General features: G+C 36.9%; 1 protein-coding gene across 13 annotated transcripts in view; it reads right to left on the reverse strand.

Annotated features, from left to right (window-relative positions):
• The window catches only part of NFIB (nuclear factor I B), a 232,447-nt gene that overhangs the window by 96,774 nt on the left and 115,942 nt on the right, over positions 1 to 19,731 (reverse strand). The window contains exon 1 of one of the 13 annotated variants that reach the window (XM_073021610.1): positions 18,698 to 18,716. The exons of 11 other annotated variants lie outside the window; for them this stretch is intronic. The gene's annotated coding sequence lies outside the window, so the exon portion shown is untranslated. Of the gene's footprint in view, positions 1 to 64; positions 307 to 18,697; positions 18,717 to 19,731 lie in introns of those variants that run through there. One more of the 13 variants, XM_073021608.1, reaches the window with a different exon arrangement.

Genomic DNA, 19,731 nt, shown 5'->3' on the forward strand with positions numbered 1-19,731 from the left:
CCTCTTCCCTCCTTGTCCCCTCTGCATTTATCTGTGTCATTTGCCCATATTATTATACACTTACTTGCAAGTTGCTTTGTAATCTTCTTTTATTGGTTCTAGCATTTAAGTTTTGTCTCCCCAACTAAATTGCATATTCCTAAGCAGAGGCAGAGATTCTGTCTACTTCTTTTGTGTCTTCCTCAGTGTGCTGTTCATGGCTGTGAATGCACTAGGCTTGCAGTAAACGCCAGAGGAATGGATGGCTCAGCTCCAGCAGCCTCTTTGCTTGCCTAGAAAAGGCAATTTTGAACTTGATAATGAATTTCAACAAAATTTGATAGGTGGGGCACAAATGACAGTTCTGTCATATACTGCCATATACTGACAAGTCTCTTCCCCCAAACCATGCCATTATACTTGAGCCAAGAAAGTGATTTGGTTAAGCAGGAAAATCATATGCTGGTTTTTTTCATCGGAGTTATTCTGTCCTTCCAGGTAAGTGATTAACATACTGAAACTGCTGCTTCTACTATTAAATGTAAGAACATCCTGTTAGTTTCTTCTCATATAAAACCTGGTTATTTATTTCTGCCCTTTGCCTCGTGCCTGTTAGCTTAGATGTAATGCTGAGATCAGAATTTTACCCCTTCATCCCATTTCCTTAATTGTCTTTTTGGTTTTATTCTAGAACAGATCTCATGAAATCTTAGCAAGCATATTTAGTGATTCCCACATTTTCCTCCAATTGTTTCCTGATTTCTCAAAATGAAAGTAAAGAAACTAGAAATGACCACTCTTCATCTGGCTCGAGTCTCCTGAAGACTGTCAGAGAGCTGAGAATACTCTAAAACTCCCATCTCCCATGAAGTCCTCTTATTACTTTTTCTGAAATCAAGGCAAGATTCAGTGACTTATAAATTAGAAGATCAATCTTCTTCGTTCTACATTCCTATAAAAAAGTGGTACAATATGGGCCACTTTCCAGGCCTGGAGTATGATAGCTACATAAAAATGATAAATCGTAACTTTTTGCTACAGCATCAGCTGTTTTTCCCTTGAGTCCCTCTGACAATGTCTCTCAGCATTGATACTACATTCCAGTTTAATTTCTCAAGTGATTCTAACACGTTTTAGGAATTCCTACTTATGTATAATCCACCCACTGACCAGAGCCTCCCTATGTTTTATTTTCCCTCCAAAGCTGTCTCACTCTTACGAAGGTCTAGACATGCATCCCTCAGCGTCGCTAATGCCACGCTTGTGATGAAACCTGAGATAGTTAAAGTTCTCACTTCGTTGCAGCAGTCGCCTCATTTCAGGAGTTGTAGACTCTCTGCATGAGCCTTAGCGTGTTTAGTTACAGCAACTTCAAAATGGTGCCACAAAACTCTTTTCCATCATCTGTTGCTAAAATTTGGGTCCAGCAGAGAAAAGAATGAAAGTCTCTTCCATTCTTAAGAAAGCATCCAGCTAGAACAATGGCACCCCCTGTTACCACAACATCCCACTTGAGAAACTCTATTCTTTTCTGCTGTAAATTATTTTTTCTTCTCATTTCCAACAATTGCAGACCAACTTCTTTGACTGAAAAAATATACTTACTAAAAAACCCACAAGCATTTGAGGGAAAGCTGAAGTAGACCCTAAATTTGAGGCACACATTTGCTTTTTGCAGCAATTCCACTTTCTAAAATGATCTGCTGTTTACTGGCACACAATGACAGACTTTCCTTCATACGCCAAAGCTCATGCCCTCTCATGAAATAAAACAGGGTATACTGTGTCCCAGAAACATAGGAAAGAGCCCTCTCAGTGAGCAAATGACAGAGCATTTACTTTTCAGACTGTAAATTCTAACACTATAATCTACTCTTAACTCTTATGTCACCTTATATTGGTCACTTAATTCCAACTGCTGGAAAAGGAAGTAACCAGGGAGTCGCGGTTGGCAGAGAAACCAAAAATGAACTGTTATTGTGGTTGACTTCAGAGAAAGAATTATTCAGACCACATCTAAACCCCTTCCAATTCACCACCTAGGTCAAATTACTCTATACCCAAAGGTTTTATTTAACCACTTCCATCACTTTGCTCAACACCCCCCACCTCTCTCTCTCTGTGTGTGTGTGTGTGTGTGTGTGTGTACTTAATATGTTATAGTGAAGCCTGGCTCTGTGTGTGTGTGTGTGTGTGTGTGTGTGTGTGTACTTAATATGTTATAGTGAAGCCTGGCTCTGTGTGTGTGTGTGTGTGTGTGTGTGTACTTAATATGTTATAGTGAAGCCTGGCTCTGTGTGTGTGTGTGTGTGTGTGTGTACTTAATATGTTATAGTGAAGCCTGGCTCTGTCCCTCACTAGCGGCATGATCTTGTACAAAATTACTTACTCTTAAGTGTCTTGGAGTCTGGATCTTGAAAACTGCAATAATATTATCTTCCTTGTAAAATCATTGCAAGATTATATCATATTAAGCACCAAAAGCATTGAGTCAGACACAGTCTATATTCTCAGTAAATAAAAGACATTATTAATATTAAGCATAGAGCCACATTAAAAATGATTAATATATTTAATGGTTTAAACATATTAAAATGAAAAAAAGTAATCATTTTAATGTGGCTCTATGCTTAATGATAACTAACTTTTAGGAAGAAAGGGAGAAAAGGGACATAACTAAGTTCGGTCCATCCCAACACAAGCATCTAAAAATGACTGGTGGGTTGACTAAGCATGGAGAAGCGTGCGTCCACCTGAGAAGTCCTGTGTAAATGCTTTCATCCCTCACTCCCCAAAAGGGAGGAGCCCACTGCTGCTTCAAGGCTTTTAGGAGTTGTCATGCTCAAAAGGCAGTAGATAGCAGCCAGTAGATGAAAATTACCTTCCAGAAGGCTAAAGTCTTTGAGGAACAAGGCTGCTAAGAGTTGTGAGCTGCCCAGCATACTGGGTATAGTGTCTGGAAAAAAAAATTTTTTTTTTTTTTGAGACAGAGTCTTGCTCTGTCACCCAGGCTGGAGTCCAGTAGCACTATTTCAGCTCACTGAAGCCTCCACCTCCTGGGTTCAAGCAATTCTTGTGCTTCAGCTTCCCGAGCAGCTAGAACTACAGGCGCACACCACCATACCCAGGTAATATTTGTATTTTTTGGTAGAGACGGGGTTTCACCATGTTGGCCAGGCTGGACTCGAACTCCTGGCCTGAAGTGATCCGCCCACCTTGGCCTCCCAAAGTGCTGGGATTACATGTGTGAGCCACCACGCCCAGTTTAGTGTCTGGAAAGATTCTGATGCAGTAGAGAGAAAGAGAGGAGTTTTTGAAGGCAGCCAACCAAAACCAGTCCTCCCTCATTCCCTTCCACCTCTCATTTTCTCTTCCTTGATCTCAATCTCTATTTTCTACATTTCTGCGTTGTCCCTTTCTGACTTGACTGGGCATAATGTTGAACTGAAATAAGTTTTGTATTACATATTTATGAAAGTTTCATGTTCCCCATTCTTTAAATGTGGATTAAACATATGTTTATTCTTCTAAAAAAAAAAAAGGTAATGAAGTTACTTCTAAATTATTATCTTTTAAACTTAATCAGTTCCTTCCTCTCCAGGTTAAAGATTCTCCAAGCACAAGAAAAGGTTCACATTCATGCAGGACCCTTACCAACTTTTCAATCCTTTTGTCCACTCCTTTTGTAAAAAGCAGTCAATCTCTCATGGCTCTTCTAATATCTAAGCTTTACCTGAGGAGTGAGCAGTTTTTTCTAATGACCCAATTTTATGGAAGATCCTAGGATACATAAGTGATCAAACAGCTTGTCCAAAGTTACAAAGCAACTATTAAAACTTCTGTTCTCTATATGGGCAGCCTATTCAGACACAATACTTCTTGAATTGTTATGATGCAATCCTAAAATAATGCACAGCCAAATGACTTTTCAGTAGTTTAACTGTTTCTGGGAAACTTATCTTCCCCTAACTTCCCTCACCCTTCCAACTATTCACCAATACATTCAAGAATCTTTTTTTTTAAGCCTTTAGCTACTTTCTATATCTAAGTTGGAAGTAATCATTAGTATCACTGAACTCTATACACTAATTGATGTCTTAAAGAGAGGCCAGTTCTATAAACCAAATTTAGTTTGGATTGTCTCCATCAAGCAAAGGAAATTCTAATGTTTTCTGGACAATCTGGTGGAAGCTCTATAAGTGTGTGTTAAATATATATGACAATAAATAAATAATAGCCTGTAAAGTATTTCTTACTGAGCACTAACTTTCTGGAGTAGATACACTGCAACTATCTGAGGTAGGTAAATCATCAAAACTGTCAAAGATTTTTTTGTAGGTCATTAATGTAAGCATCATTCAAATGTAAATCAATTAAGATTTATGCTCATGCCTGTAAATTCCAGCAGTTTTGGAGGCCAAGGCAGGCAAATTGCTTGAAGTCAGGAGTTCAACACCAGCCTGGTCAACATGGTGAAACCCTGTCTCTACCAAAAAATACAAAAAAGTAGCTGGGTGTGGTGGCACACACCTGTAATCCCAGCTACTTGAGAGGCTGAGACATGAGAATCGCTTGACCCTGGGAGGTGCAGGTTGCAGTGAGCCAAGATTGGCTCATGTATTCCAAACACTTGGTAATGTTTGGAACGCAGTAAGTGCTCCATAATGCTTATTAAATTTATATTTAATTTACAATAATGATCTTTAAATATTGTTTTTAAAAAAGAATACACACTCTACGCCATGTAGAAGTTCAGAGGCTGCTTGAAGAGACAGAAATACACAAATAAAAAAATACACAAATCAAGAGGGAACAGATGATTCTTCCTAGGAAGGGTGGGCAAAGTCATATCATAAAAGATATCAAAAGAAGGTGACCTTAGGAACAATGCCATGAAAAAATGACCTGATTTCCCACCTTTCTAAGACATATTTCACTCCTTTACCAAGACGATCTTTATAAGACCCAAAAATGATTAAGTTAAACATCTGCTAAAACCTTTACATATATTCTGAAACTAGTATGCCATTCACGGCACCTTGATCTGGCCTCCATCAGCACCTGGGTCATACTGTAGCCTTTTGGTTCCTTGTGTGTCTCCTGCATTTGATGTCTCCAAGTCTGTGCATAATGTTCCCCCTTTTTCCTCCCTGAAGTCCCCCATGGTGAGGTCATCCCCTTTAGATCCTCAACAATATGACACGAGGTGTACTGCCCTATTTAGCCTTATATAGCCCTAATCTTTGGAATAAGGCCTGGAACATTTGGTTAAGTCAAATGAACAGAAAACCATCAGTCTATAAACTATGAAAGTGCACAAAAAAGAAAGACAAAGCATACCGCTCTGTGTAAAATCATACATTAGAAGTCAAACAGATAAATTTCTTGTGGCAAGCCAGGGAAACAGACACACAATTCCCAGGGCTAAGTCTCCCAGTCTAATGCAAGGCTCAGTCCTACTTCCCAGCTTCCTGAAGAAATATTTGGAAAAAGATAAGGTGACTAAGACGTACTATTTTGAGTCAGAAATTATTTTTTGTCCATCTCCTATAAAGAGAAGAAATATTTGGTGAAGGTCCAGGTCCCTACTTTGCAAGCACTGGGCCAAGAAAGTTTTAATGACCTTTATACATAAACTTTCTACTCCTAGATGAAACTTCTTTTAGGAACTCTTTTTATTCTCTGACACCATAGCTTGAGGATCAACAGAAAAAGATAACTAGAGAAGCATAATTCTAATTTAAAATGATTTTGGTGCAAAGAAGGAGCTGTACAAGGTGAGTTTTCATGTCCCCTGTGGCTCTAAAATTCTATGATTCCATAACAATATAGCTTTTATATCAAGGGATATCAGAGGAGTAAATGAAACCCACACTGTAACCTATTAACCTACAGACAGCCTCTTGCTAGAACTAAACGTAGTCATCATGTGATAAAGGGCCCCTTTGTCATAGTCCTTTGCCTTAAGCAGGTGAAGAAATAGCCCATTGTCGATGAAAGAATACCATGAGATTTTTTTAAGGCTTAGAACAGTCTCTTTCTTTCTCTCTAAAACATTATTAATTGATAATATAATAAAACAGTATATTTTTACAATTAAGTATATAGCATGCCAGAAACAAGATGTAACAGGTAAGAAATAAAAGCTTGAGGCAAGGAATACAAATGCATGTATTTTATAGTAGGGGAATAAAAAAGTAAAACAAAAACTTCTATATTATTAAGGGTAACGGAGAGCAAACTATTCTCCTTGGGTGAAACCTTCTTCTCTCTCTTCCCCTCTCTCTGCCCAAAGTTTTCTACCACACCCTTTGCAGTTTACTGTCTCCCATGACTGATTCCTTGGGATTTATAGCACATTAGCTTTCCATAATCACAATTCTTATTACATTATTTGGCTTTTTTTTTTCCAGCACAGTTAAAACACTAGGCAGCTTCAGTTTTAATGGAAGATTGCTTCATTGCTTTGGGTGACACAAAATTATAGTTTTACATTATTTTATTTTCTATTAGATGTGTATTAAAATAAGACAATGAAAGAACACAGGAAAACTGAGTGTTTTCCTTGCCTCTCGTAAGCATGTAAATATTTGGGAAATGGTTTTTCTCTCTCTCTCTCTCTCTCTCTCCCCCTCCTTCATGCTTCTCTCTCTCTCTCTCTCTCTCTCTCTGTGTGTGTGTGTATGTGCGCACGTGTGTGTGTGTGAGAGAGAGACTGTGTGCCTGTGTCTTCCTTTATCTCCCTGTCTCCCTCTCTGCTTCTCTCTCTCTGTCTCTTTTCAACGGGGCATTAAATTATTTGGAGTCCACTTCACTGCAAAACTTGGTTAACAAGCTGTACATGGGAAGTTTTAACTTTATCGCTTTGTTAATGGAACCCCTGACCTTGTTTTTTTTTTTTTTTTTTTTTTTTTTTTTTTTTTTTTTTTTTAAGTGAATCTGTACTCCTCCTAAACCCAGTTCTGAGCAATAAGAGAAATTAGACCTCTCTGAATATTTTGGCAGAACCAAAATAACATTTGGGAGATGCAGTTTCCTGCATATTTTAAACCATTTACTATTTCACATTTGAAGGCCTATATCTTCAGATCCCTCTTTCTGTTGGTTAACATTGGTTTTAAAATATATGTTTGATTTAGCAAAATGCATAGTTTAAAAAGATGTTGCTACATTTAAGCTCTTCACGATAAAATAATTTCATTAACCAAAGAAAACTATAGAATAAGAGAGTAGATATTTCGTTCCTGAACATTCCACTTGTTTTATTTATCATTAAGCTTTCTTTTAAAGAGCCACTTTTTGGCTTAACAAGGAGATTAGGTTCAAAGCGTCATATCCCAAGGATTAAAATAAGGATTTGTTAAGGCTCAAGACTGAAATTTGTCCACAGGGAATTAACTGAAAAACATAGGCCACTGAAATTTAAGGTGGAAAAAAAATCATATATCAAAAATCACATATCAAAAAAAAAAAATCAAATCAAACCATTCTACCACAGGGGACTACTAATGAAACTCCTGCAAATATGAAACCCCTGTATAAAAAGCGTTAAACCTGCCAACATCTCTGACCAGAGCGCTGTGGTACTTCATTAAGTAGCACCAACCCACCCCCCCAACAATGGGAAGCTAGGATAATCGTATCTGACCTTTCTGCCCCACCCTAAGATTAAGTTCAATGACTTTCTACTGATCTAGGGATTGAGTGAACTGAACGTCATAATCAGGATCACCTACAGTTCTTGCTTTTGAAGGCTTTAACCTATAGAATGCAAAAACACCGTACTGGTCATTGTCAGGATTGCTGACTTTCTACAGTGTGTTTTCAATTAAGTAAATAAAATGTGGTAATTAAATCAAGGTTACATAATATGTTTTTGATTTGTAATCGTATTTAAATTAATTAACTGACTCAATCCTTGCTTAGTTTTTAAACTGGTCGAGTTAGGGAAAGAGTCCCTGGGAGCAAATCCAGTTTTCTATCTTTAAAAACAAGGCAAAGCAATCTGGCAGACTTAAAAATATATATTAAATGCACCAGCATAATGTATATACAGAGGCAAGGGTGCTAATGTAGAGGAGGGAAGAGTTTTATGGCATGATTTTGACTAAAAGAAATAGCTCTCGCACTAGAGAGAAATAAACTAAAACATTATTTATTCAAAACATTTCTTTTCGAATTTTATGAAGATTGCATATTTGTTGGAAGCAAAACATTTCCAGCTGTATTTTAAGTTTCTGAAGAGAGTTGTAAGATTTATAATCTTTCATAAATGCTGCCCATATCTTATAATATTAGATGAACACGCCACTGCGTACTTTAAGGAACAATTTGCCAATGCAGTTTGCCACATGAAAATAATAAAGTCCTTTCCAAAACCCAGCCAGATCCAGTAGGAAAAGAGGAGATGAATGTTCTGTCTTTTCCATCTGGGAAACATTTTGGATTTCAGCTATACTATGTAATATACATTTTTTTTTTCTCTTGGAAACCAAGAAACCTGCATTTTACAGCAAGGTATGTAGTGCAAAGAATATGTTGGTGAAATAGGAATCTGGAAATGAAAACCAGAATGTCATCAGACTCAATAACATAATCATGGAGGCAAATTGAAAAATCAGTGCAGAATTTCAACATAAACCAAATGCAATGTTTATGATCCTATTAGTCTTAAATTTTTCTCTTAAAAGGAAAGCATAGAAAAATAAGTGCTGTTTTACCTCCAAAGTCCTGAACAGCATTTATGTTACTACCTAGCACCATGACTTACATATGTGGCTTATCCTGGAGTCTTCACGCATTATCCTAAATCCCACACATACAACACTCCTGTGTACACATGACCCCTCTGTGCTATGTCATTTCATGTATTTTTCCCAAAACTTAATGTATCTAGGTTAAAATCAGACGTAAGACTTTCTAATATTTCATTGGCAATCTTTCTTCTCAGGGAGCAGGATGTGTTCTCTCCAAACTGTCTGGAGAGTCAGGACTCCCGGGTTCTATTCAGCAACTGCCAAGCACTTGTACGCTGACCCTAAGCAAACCATTTCATGCACCAATCAGTTTTCATCTTGCCCAGTCGCAACTAGTTAAGGAAAGGTAAGAGTTTAGTCTTAGTTGTTTTCAAAGGAATTAGAAATAATAGGAAAAAAAAATAATTTCATAAAACAGTGAAATACGCACAAGTATTTTTGTGGAAAAAGGCTATGAGATATACATATTTAATGTACTTTAAGGTTTAATTAGTACTCCTCCTCCTCCAAAAAAAACCCAAAATCCCCACCTAGTTGGTTGCACTGCCCCTTGCAAACACTGACAACACGGGTAATTGAAGGACTGACTGGGTTAGAGTGCAACTCTTCTGCTACATTTTAAAATCCATGAGGTCAAGAAACATGTGAGTCTTATTTACTGCCCTAGCATATTCCTGGCACATAGTAGATGCTCAATCAATATGTGTTGAATGACTAACCACGGTTTTACAGAGAACGAGATGACTGGTAGCACTTAAAACAGTTCATCTTCCTTAAATTACAAACAAACTGCCAGTAATGCCAAGCATAACTTTTAGTTTTTGCTTATTATCTACACATATTCTAATTATTAAGTTTCTACAACCTCTCTACAAATACAAATGTAGTGATTGACTCAATGACCAAAAAGTCGTATTCGTATTTTTTAATTGCTCATTTTTTCACAGGCATATGCTCCTAAAAATTTTTTAATTGGATACAGATTTATCTATTATGTTAGCTAAAAAGATACTTTGCCAAATCATTAAAATGTTTATGTTTATATCATTATGTGAGCTTAGAGAGAAGAAACTGGATGGGTTTTTTATATCTTACATTACTTACATGTGATTAATAACCAGTCCTTGTTTTATTATTAAATTATGGCTCTTAAGTCTGTGATAATATATTCATATAAAAATAAATGTATATATTTAATCTCAAGATGCATAACAATTAGCTGGATAACAGAGTAAGATGACGTATAGCATACTTTCTATCAAAGTAAAGTAGATTTGTATGTGGGGTATTCATTATTGCTTCTGTTCATAAAATAACTTTATCATAATATTAGAAGGAAAAAATCAGATAAGTCATTTGATGAACAGGAAGCTTGCTGATGTGGCAGATAATAGTATTAAATGTCCTAACAGTTCCTTTATAAGTGGTTCAAAGAACTTCTGTCCTCATGTTTTCAAGGCAAAAGCTAATTTACCAGGAATAAAACTACTTGAATAATGCATCATTGAACCAACATTTTGGAAAAGGGACAAAATGAGGAAACAAATGAGAAGACAGTAACTTCCTCTTGCAAATTAAAACTGTGCATGCAAAGAAAGGAACTCAATTATATTGATAAAAACAAAAAATAGCTAACATGATTTCCCTTTTTTAAAAACAGAGAAGGTCAAGAATATTCTAACAAATGAAATAATGTGTTTGAAAGAACTTTGAAAAGTTTACAGGCTCACAGAGACATGAAGATAGGGCATTTTGTGGGGCAATATTCTTTCAAACAGTCATTTTAAGAGAACAGTTTAAAATACAGATAATCCTGGCCAGGCACTGTGGCACATGCCTGTAATCCCAACACTACGGGAGGCTGAGGTAGGTGGATCACCTGAGGTCAGAAGTTCAAGACCAGCCTGGCCAACATAATGAAATGCCATCTCTACTAAAAATAAAATAATTAACTGGGCATGGTGGCGGGTGCCTGTAGTCCCAGCTACTTGGGAGGCTGAGGTGGGAGGATCACCTGAGGTCAGGAGTTCGAGATTAGCCTATCCAACATGGTGAAACTCCATCTCTACTAAAAATACAATAATTAGCTGGGCGTAGCGGTGGGTGCCTGTAGTTCCAGCTACTTGGGAGGCTGAGGTGGGAGGATTATTTGAGCCCTGGAGGTTGAGGCTGCAATGAGCTGAGATTGCACCACTACACTCCAGCCTCAGTGACAGAGTGAGACCCTATCTTGAAAAAAATAAATAAAAATTAAAAAATAAAATGCAGATAATTCTAACAAAGAATAATAAAGAATAACAGAAGCCCACCATGAAATCTACTACTCATTACTATGGTTATTTGGGAAATGGGAAAATAAATGATGAGGGGCATGTTCACTTGCTATATCCATTTTAAAGAAGGAAACTGAGAGTATAATGGTGCAGAGCTGTGTACCAGGTGCTCAAAATTCCTCCCATTTTGTCTTGTTACTCATTTTATCTTTAATAGAGATTCAAATCAACTCCTTATGATTCAAAAATGCTTAAGCCAAATCCAAAGAGTATGAAAAAATCAAGGTTCTGCATAATGTCCCATCCATATGCCTTAACCCTGAATGATATCAAACCTATGTAATCTTAGACATCAATGCCTTCCAGATGTGACAAAATTTTAACACAGACCAACTTCAAGCTTTTTACTCAGACTCATCTCCCATGCTCATGAAGATTATTTTCACTGCACGTACCACTACATATGGCTAATGTTTAACTTTCCAAATTGATTATTATGTTGCCATTTCAAAACTGACATTGCCTTCTCATTCAATCAAAAAACAAACTATGTTGCATATTCAACCTCCAACAAACACACACACAAAGACAAGAAATCACATCATTATTTCCAAGTTCTAGATAGTGCTTGGTTACAAGACCAGTTGAACTTTTCCTTGTTCACTCTTGGTACCTCTAAAAGATGGAAAAGGGGAAGAAGGGATCATCCAATTCTTTGTCAGAATTAATTGTCATAGGAATAATTTGAGTCTGTCACCTATGGTTTTTGGTCTTAAAGATTGCTTCTAATTCGACAAGATCAAATTTTTCTTGATATTTAAAGCATGTTAAAACTCTAAAATTAACAAACAAGATTGTTCATTGATATTTTTCAAAACCATCTAACAGCAAGGCCGTGATAGAAATGTATAAACTAAATTTTCAGATAGGATTTAAAACATTAGTAACTCAACCCCAGTAAGAAAAACTGGTGTGATAAAGCTTTGGATATTATGCAAACTTAATTCCCCTGCCCCAAATGATTGCTTTGAATCTTACCTAAATCTCTCCCTTCACCCACTCCCAAAATTAGAATTGCCCTGTAATGGTAACTTGTCCTCAGATTCATCCTGAACTCTGTTCCTGCAAACCACCTTTCCCAGTTCCATTAACTATTGACTTCAGGCTAGGTCCAACCAACAGGAGGTAATGGTAGAGTTTGGGAATTTGGAGGGTGGGAAGAAAGGAGAAGGGGAGGTATTCCTTCCCTCCTCTGCTTTGACATTTGTCTCCAAACAGTGGCGAGTTTTCCTTTTGTGATTTTTGCTTCCACTGAACAAGTTCCTCCCTCTGTGATGCCCTCCCTTCAGGCAGCTCCAGCTCAATTTGAGCAGTAGATTCCTATTGATGCTAATATCTGGGTGACCTCACTGCCCATTCAGCTTTCATCTATTCTAACATCACTGAAATTGGCCTTGCCCATGAAATTCCTCCTATTGGACTATCTGGTAGTTTACTTTACTCAAATCTGACAGATACATTTGTTTTTTGAAGTTGGCATATCTATCACTCTAAAATACAAGTCAGGTAATAGAGTTAAACAGTATTAGACAAATATAATAACTTTGTAAAATTCAATAGATTTCAAGTATTTGTTATGATTCTTATTTTTTAAAAAAAAAGATGGGAAAACACTGCCACCAATCAGTACTAAGTACAAAATTCTATATCCAAAAGTTTTTTGTAATGTATATTAATACATAAAAATAATCAAGTTTTTTAAAAAGATAATTAGATTTTCAATGCCATGTTCTAAATATATCTCTTCCAGGAGGTCTTCTGATAATCCTACCCATCCATCCAAGTTTACTTCTTCTTTTTATCATCTCCTAGTCTCTCTATCCAATCTTTAACAAGTTGTACATACCAAGTTTTTTCATGTGCATGTATTTTTCCTACAAACATGACTGTACGCTCCTTGACTGGAACAATTATAAATTTGATTGTTTTTGTAAAACATTATACATTTACTTGTTTTTCATGCCACAAACAACTTTGAAATGCTTATCAATTGTCGGAATAACTAACAGTCTCATGGGGATAATCAAAAGGTTTTCTTAAATATGTACCACTATACATCAGCGTAAGAATAATACGTAACAGGAAAAAGAAATGATTTCAACATTACTCTGTTTCCTTTAGGAAATGGTTCATAAGTCCCCACTTGACATCAGGCATTTTACATAAGAAAAATTACAAAATAAGAAAAGAAAAATTACAAAATAAGAAAGCATTTTTTCTATCAGAATAGTACACTCTATGGTGTTTTGCTAAAACACCCTACGAACACGAGAAAACAAAAATATTTATGTTCATATGCACAGGGATATATATGAAATCACAGTACCAAAACTTTAGAATCACAAATGCAAACAGTACCAATATACTTCATGTTTTAAGCTGTGCTAGATAACAGCCCGGCTAGAGGGAAGTGACATAACGGAAAAACATACAGCATCAATTCACATGTTGCCAACTTTTTTTGGATAGCACTAACAGGATGACACTGGCGTTGGATGTGCACACTTAGCTGCCAGCATTGCACTCTATGCAATGTCCTTCTACATCCTCTCTCTCAATCATTTTGAACCCCCACCCCCAAGATTTATTTTATGTCTCTTTTTAAAACATTATTTTCCTAGTTGGTGACAGTTACCACCAAACATCATACAGAGATCATTTCAACTGAAAATACATGTTTATTATTTTTTTAAACCTGTGCCTGAAATGTATTTTAGTCAATCTATGCCACATAAAGCAAACTTCTAATGCACATTTATAAATTTAATTCAATAAATATTTACTGAAAAAAGAAAATGGGTTGGAGTCTAAATAGACATAAAGTGGCCATGAAGTAAGTCTAGCAATAACTTCCACTTCTTGTGTTTTCCCACCACCCTTTATTTTCCCCAATGAGAAAATCAGAGTATGACAGAAAAGCTAAGAGACAATCTCCATAAATATGACAGCAGACATATTGCACAGACACTAAAAACTATAGGAATAATGCTGAGACCACAAGACAGAAATAGCCCTTGACTTTTTCTGGTAATGGGGGGGTGGAATGGGTGGGACAGGGAGCCTAAAGTCAAATAGGAAAATGAATCCAAATTTTAACCAAGTTTTTTATTACACACATACTATTTGAAACTTAAACTTTCATTATAAGTTACAGTCCAAAAAGAAAAAGGACAATAAGAAGAAATAAAAATTATCCCAGTTCTTCCAATCTACTGTATATGTACATGCTATGATTTAAGAATCAAGCCATAGAAGCAGATAATTCAATTAGAGCCAAGGTAAAACAAATGAGATACATTAGATTAAGCAGACAGCAAATTATGATATAATTTGGCCGAGAAACAGGTTGAAACAGGCACTATCCTAGAAATGGGATGATAGAGCAAAGAACTAAGCTCCACCTTCAATGTATCTGAAGGTCTGTTTGGAGCCAATTTACACAAAATATCCACTTACCAACATCACAGAAGATAGAACAAAATAACACTGAGATAATTTATTAGGAAATTATTTTTTAATATTGGAGGTGCACTGTACCACCCCAATCCAGCACACATTCTCTCCCTCTCTCTCTCTCTCTCTCTCTTTCACAAAAGAGAAAGAGATCCCATAAGCTTCTCCACAGTGTTCTACACCTGACCCGGAAGGAAATCCTTTTCTTCCAGACTTGCTTAAACCAATAAGGGCTCCAGAGAATGCTAACTGCCCAAGAATTTAACTGAAACCATTAATTTACTTCATAGGACCAATCAACTGGCAAAAGAAGTAAAAAAGAAACCTTTTGGTACAACTGACCTACACAATATTTAAACCACCAGAGATGGCAAGGTTTCATGTTACAGCTTCCATCATCAATCTGCAAAATTCTGTCACTGCCTGATAAATGCACAATGCTTCTCTCTCCTGTGATGCTTTTAGGAAATAATGCTTGTCATTTTCCATCTTATTGACGAAATATCTTATTTTTTAGAAAACTCCATATCTAAGGAATACTTTAATGAAGTAAAGATGGGTTAAAACATCAAGCTAATTTTGTAAGGACATGAAACAGAGAAATAATCTCAAAGAAAATGATAAATTCTAATTTTTATTTGAAAGTCTAAAGCACAAATGAGACAACTTTTAGCCGCTTCATTCTTATTTATTTAGGTTTATTTATTCAATGTCAATATAAATGACTGCAGTAAAGCCAGTATTGCAGACCAAATTTGCATTTAGAAGTTCAGTCACCATAATCCGGATCCCAAAGCCACAGCTTCCTCCTCACGTTAGACTCCCATTCAAAGCTATCACTGTGTTTTCAAAGTGACAACACTGTTCAACATTATTTTCACAGAGCAGGAATCTTTTATGGCATTAAGGGTATGTATGTCACACCATGAAAACTACAATGACATTGCAAACACAGAGAAAGGAATCTAGTAAGGGCATTGGGAAGAAAAAGGGGGTGGGGAATTTAAGAAAATATTTTTTAAGCTTTTTTTTTTGCAAAAGAAAATGCATAATAAAATAATAACTGAAAGTTCCCTATTAATATCATCCAGCAATTAAAAATAGAATAAATTAGCTGATATGATCCAATCACCTGGTAGGGAACAGCATGTGTCTCCTTAGTCCATTGGCAGTGCTAATGGTGCCCCTAAATGATGGATGTTTTTTTTCTATGTTCACGCTGGTTGAACTTAATTTTCCATTCACCTGTTTACCTGGATTAGTTTTCAGCTTAACATTCATTAAGCACCAAGACATAACAAGAGGTGCAGTGATGGTGAAAGTCTCAAGGCCATTACTCTTCCCATGAGGCACTCAGGGAGGATCTATAAGTGAAAGATAGCTTCACTTACTTGGGTTAAAATGAAGAAATATGAACCCACTCTAGAACTTTGAAAATCAAAGAGAGAGCTTTAAAAAGCCATGCATTTATGTTTTGCCTAATTTTTCATTTTTTCTCATTAGAAGTCAAGGTCTGATTAAATGCGGGTTATTTCTGATATTTCAGCTTCTAGTTTGCGGAAGGGGATTCCTGTTTAAGGAGGGAATGCTGCCACTCCCTACTCTCCCCAGCAGCAGCACACTGGACACCTAAGGAGCCAAAAGCCCTACACCAAAATACACCACTTTTTAATCACAAATCAAACAATAGTAATTAAGAGCATCAAGTTAATTGTGTCTACTCCCCAGAGAATGTGTCCTCCAAGGCTCCCTGAAATCAGGTCGACAGATTAGTAGTAATTTTACTCCCAGTTCTCTTATTCTAGCAAAAAAATAAATTAAAAAAAAAAAAACCAAAAAAAAAAAAACAAAAACCAGAGCCTAAGTTCATCACTCCTACCCTCAGAACTATGGAGTCTACAAGCAAAACCTTAAAAAGAAAAATCAGACTACTTAATTGTTTTGTTAGGCCGTTTATGTAATCAGAGTAACTTTGATCTTTGGCTTCTTAATCTGTTCAAAATTTGTTGTCAAATCTTACGGAAGTCCTTTAAATCCAGAATTATAAATGTTATTTTCCATTAGTCCTTCATTAATGATTAAGACAACTTGGCAGTTTGAATCCAATCAATCAAGAATGTGCAAAATCCATTTCATATATATTGGTATAACTAGATACTGACAATAAGGTTCTTTCTTACCTTCCATTTGTACTAAATATGATAAAGATAGCAAGAATACCTTAGCTATTTTCAAGGCACTTTCATCTACATTACTTTGCAATCCCCAAAGAGGTTGTGCTTTATTCTGATCCTTTACAATTACCAGAAAGGAATGCAGAGCTTGATAACTTGCAGAGTAATAGAAAAACCTTGATTTTTCATTGCATTTCCCCCTCTGACTTTCTCTATGATCTGAGGGACAACACTTAAGCTTTCTCTGTCTCACTCTCCTGTCTCAAACAAGCTATAATAAAACTTTTTATTCCAGTCCACTGGGGTATTAGAATGATGAATCTGATAGGATGTCCCTAACACACTTTGATCTCTATAGGGAAAGTTGCTATAAAAATAAAGACACTGTTGTTATTCTTCTAATTGAGTTATTTGCAAATGGATCTTCTTGATGGAGACCAGCCCTCAGATATAGAAAAGAAAATTCTGCCAGTCCTCCAGGGTGCAATTGCCTTGTGGCAATTATACCCGTAACCACATTTCCTTATTACTGTTATAAAAGACTATGGAGTTCAAGAGGAGGCAAAAAGGGAGCTTAAGAGAAAATACGCTGTTTATTTTCAACAGAAGATGCTGAAGTTGCAAATTTGGAACTCAAGGCTATAGGTAAAACTTTGACAGAACATGTGTTCCAAATTAGTGTGGCATTTGTTAGTTGTGTGAGAAAGTCAGAGGTGTCCCTGAGGCTGCAGCTTTTTAGCAAATTTTGGAAATAACTTAGGGAAAAAAAGGTAAATTACAGTTAATCTGGTCCTCACTCTATGAATGCTACAAAACAATGACAAACAGATTCATGGCTACAGCATTCTCACCAAGAAAGACAGCATATCTCAAGGTACAAAAGACACAAAAGAAAATTAAGCTGAGCTTAGGAAGAAAGTGCTATGGACAATCTTACATGAAAAGCCAAAAGGGAATATTGGGGCTATGTTGAACTTTCCTGGAGTCTACAGACAGAACACATATAGACCCCCTATATTAATTACCAACAGCCACGAGAATTGGTAAGTGGCTCAGGTTTAGGCACTTTAAGAATTCCATATTCCTCACATGGAATTTTTTCAAAGTAAATAATAAAAGCTTTGCTTTATGAAGTATTAGAGACATGGGGTTGCCCTTCCATAATAGACATCACTAGGCCCATCACACTGCACATCTCCAAGGAGCAGGATTCACAGTGTGCGCTACGGGGAGAGAGCCTTCTAAAGTCGTTTAGGATGTTTACTATAGCCTTCTATATGTCATTTAAAAACCTTATAAATCATCCTAAAATTTAGAATTTAAACCTGGAACAATTACTTGGATAAAGTTTCTTATATTAACAGGTTTTTAAAATTTCAATCTTCAGAAAAGTGTTTGTTGTCAGTGGAGAACGGCATACAATCTAGATTCCAATTCAACACAGATCTCCAAAAAGACCAATTAAAGGAGAAGTAGAACAGCTTCCTGCATCATGACAATAAATGCTACTTGCCTTACTGTCATTTCACAGTCAGTGACACATTCAGTCCACAAATTCTAGTGAGCATCAGGTTCATTTGAGATGCTTGTTAGAAATTCAGATTCCTCGACCTCACCCATAACGACTGGGACTTGTACAGCAACGCTGGGGCCAAGAAAGCGCTCTCAACAAGCACCCCAGGTAACTCCCGTACATTGTTCTCAGCCAGTGTACAAGGGACTTGGCTGCTGATGCTTGCTCACAGACACCAAACTGGAAAGCAAAAGGCAGTATGTGACTATAGAGTCCTGAAAACACAAATAAACAAAAATGCAGTCCTTAAGCCAAAACCAATCTCCACTTTTCTCCCTCTCCCTGCCATGTGATGCACCAGCTTTGGCCAAAAATCACATGCGTACAGTGAATCCTAAAAAGCAACTAAATCCAAATCCACATTGAACCATTCTGAACTCTATCACACTTCACAGAGCTTTAAATAGAATTCTACTCAAAACATCATACCCTGACTGGCCAAGGGATTCTTTGGGTTCTGTTGCTTTATCCAAGTGATCCAAAGTGACCCAGGTTCCACTCTGCATGTTCGCTTCTACAGCTTTCTCCAAGTCGAACACAGAAGGATTAAAAAGAAAACACAAATATTGGCATAGGTGACTTGAGGTTACTTGACCTTTCCGAAGGAAGATTTTTTGGCAATTGTGTTCTGGCAGCTCCCTGGAAGGCAAGGCCAGGACACAAAGAGGAAGACAGGAAGCCGGGAGCTGGCCATGTGTCCTTGGCAGGCAGTAGTGCGGCAGGGTGAACCACCTCGTCCCTGCCAAACCAGAAACAGCGGGGAAAGCCCAGCTAATTGGCAAGTCACAGCCGGCTACAGTGTACATCCTCAGCTTTAAATGCCTGATAAAGTTAAATAGCATGCCAGACCCTAATCTACTTAAACAGGATCCTCCTTCACTTTCAAAAACTTAACTTGCCCATTTGTGTTTCCTTAAGGAAGTGGTAAGGCAGCATCTTAGAATATAAGGGCTGGAAAACTTAAAAACAAAACAGCCAAAAAAGTAAAGATGTGTTGGAGTCTCATTATGCTTACAGCCACTTTACTTTGTGAAAGGGCCATGTATGTTTGTGCTTTTGGTTTTAGCTAATGAGACTTCCACTTGCTCATTTATTTTTATTTAAAAGAAACTCTCAAGTCAACATTGCAGACTGATTATGACTGCAGTTCATTTGGAGGATCCAGGCATTTTTTTTTTTAATTTCACAAAACTCCTAAAGATACCCAGGGAAACTGCAGAGGTGCCCCCAGTTTCCAGTCAGCTATTGTATTTACTTACACGTTAGTTTGCTCAATCATATTTGCTAAGGTATTTCTGCATATACTAGCATAAAATCACCACTTTCTGAGTCTTTTACGACTAAAATGGGGAATCACACAGGGAGAACAGGAGCAGAGGGGATTGTCCAAATAAACTGCTCCTCAGTGCTGCTGCTAACAGAGTGAAAATCCAGGGACCTGGAGCCTGGAGCATAATTTTGCC

This window comes from Chlorocebus sabaeus, chromosome 12 (assembly GCF_047675955.1).
Source record: "Chlorocebus sabaeus isolate Y175 chromosome 12, mChlSab1.0.hap1, whole genome shotgun sequence".
Lineage (NCBI taxonomy): Eukaryota > Metazoa > Chordata > Mammalia > Primates > Cercopithecidae > Chlorocebus > Chlorocebus sabaeus.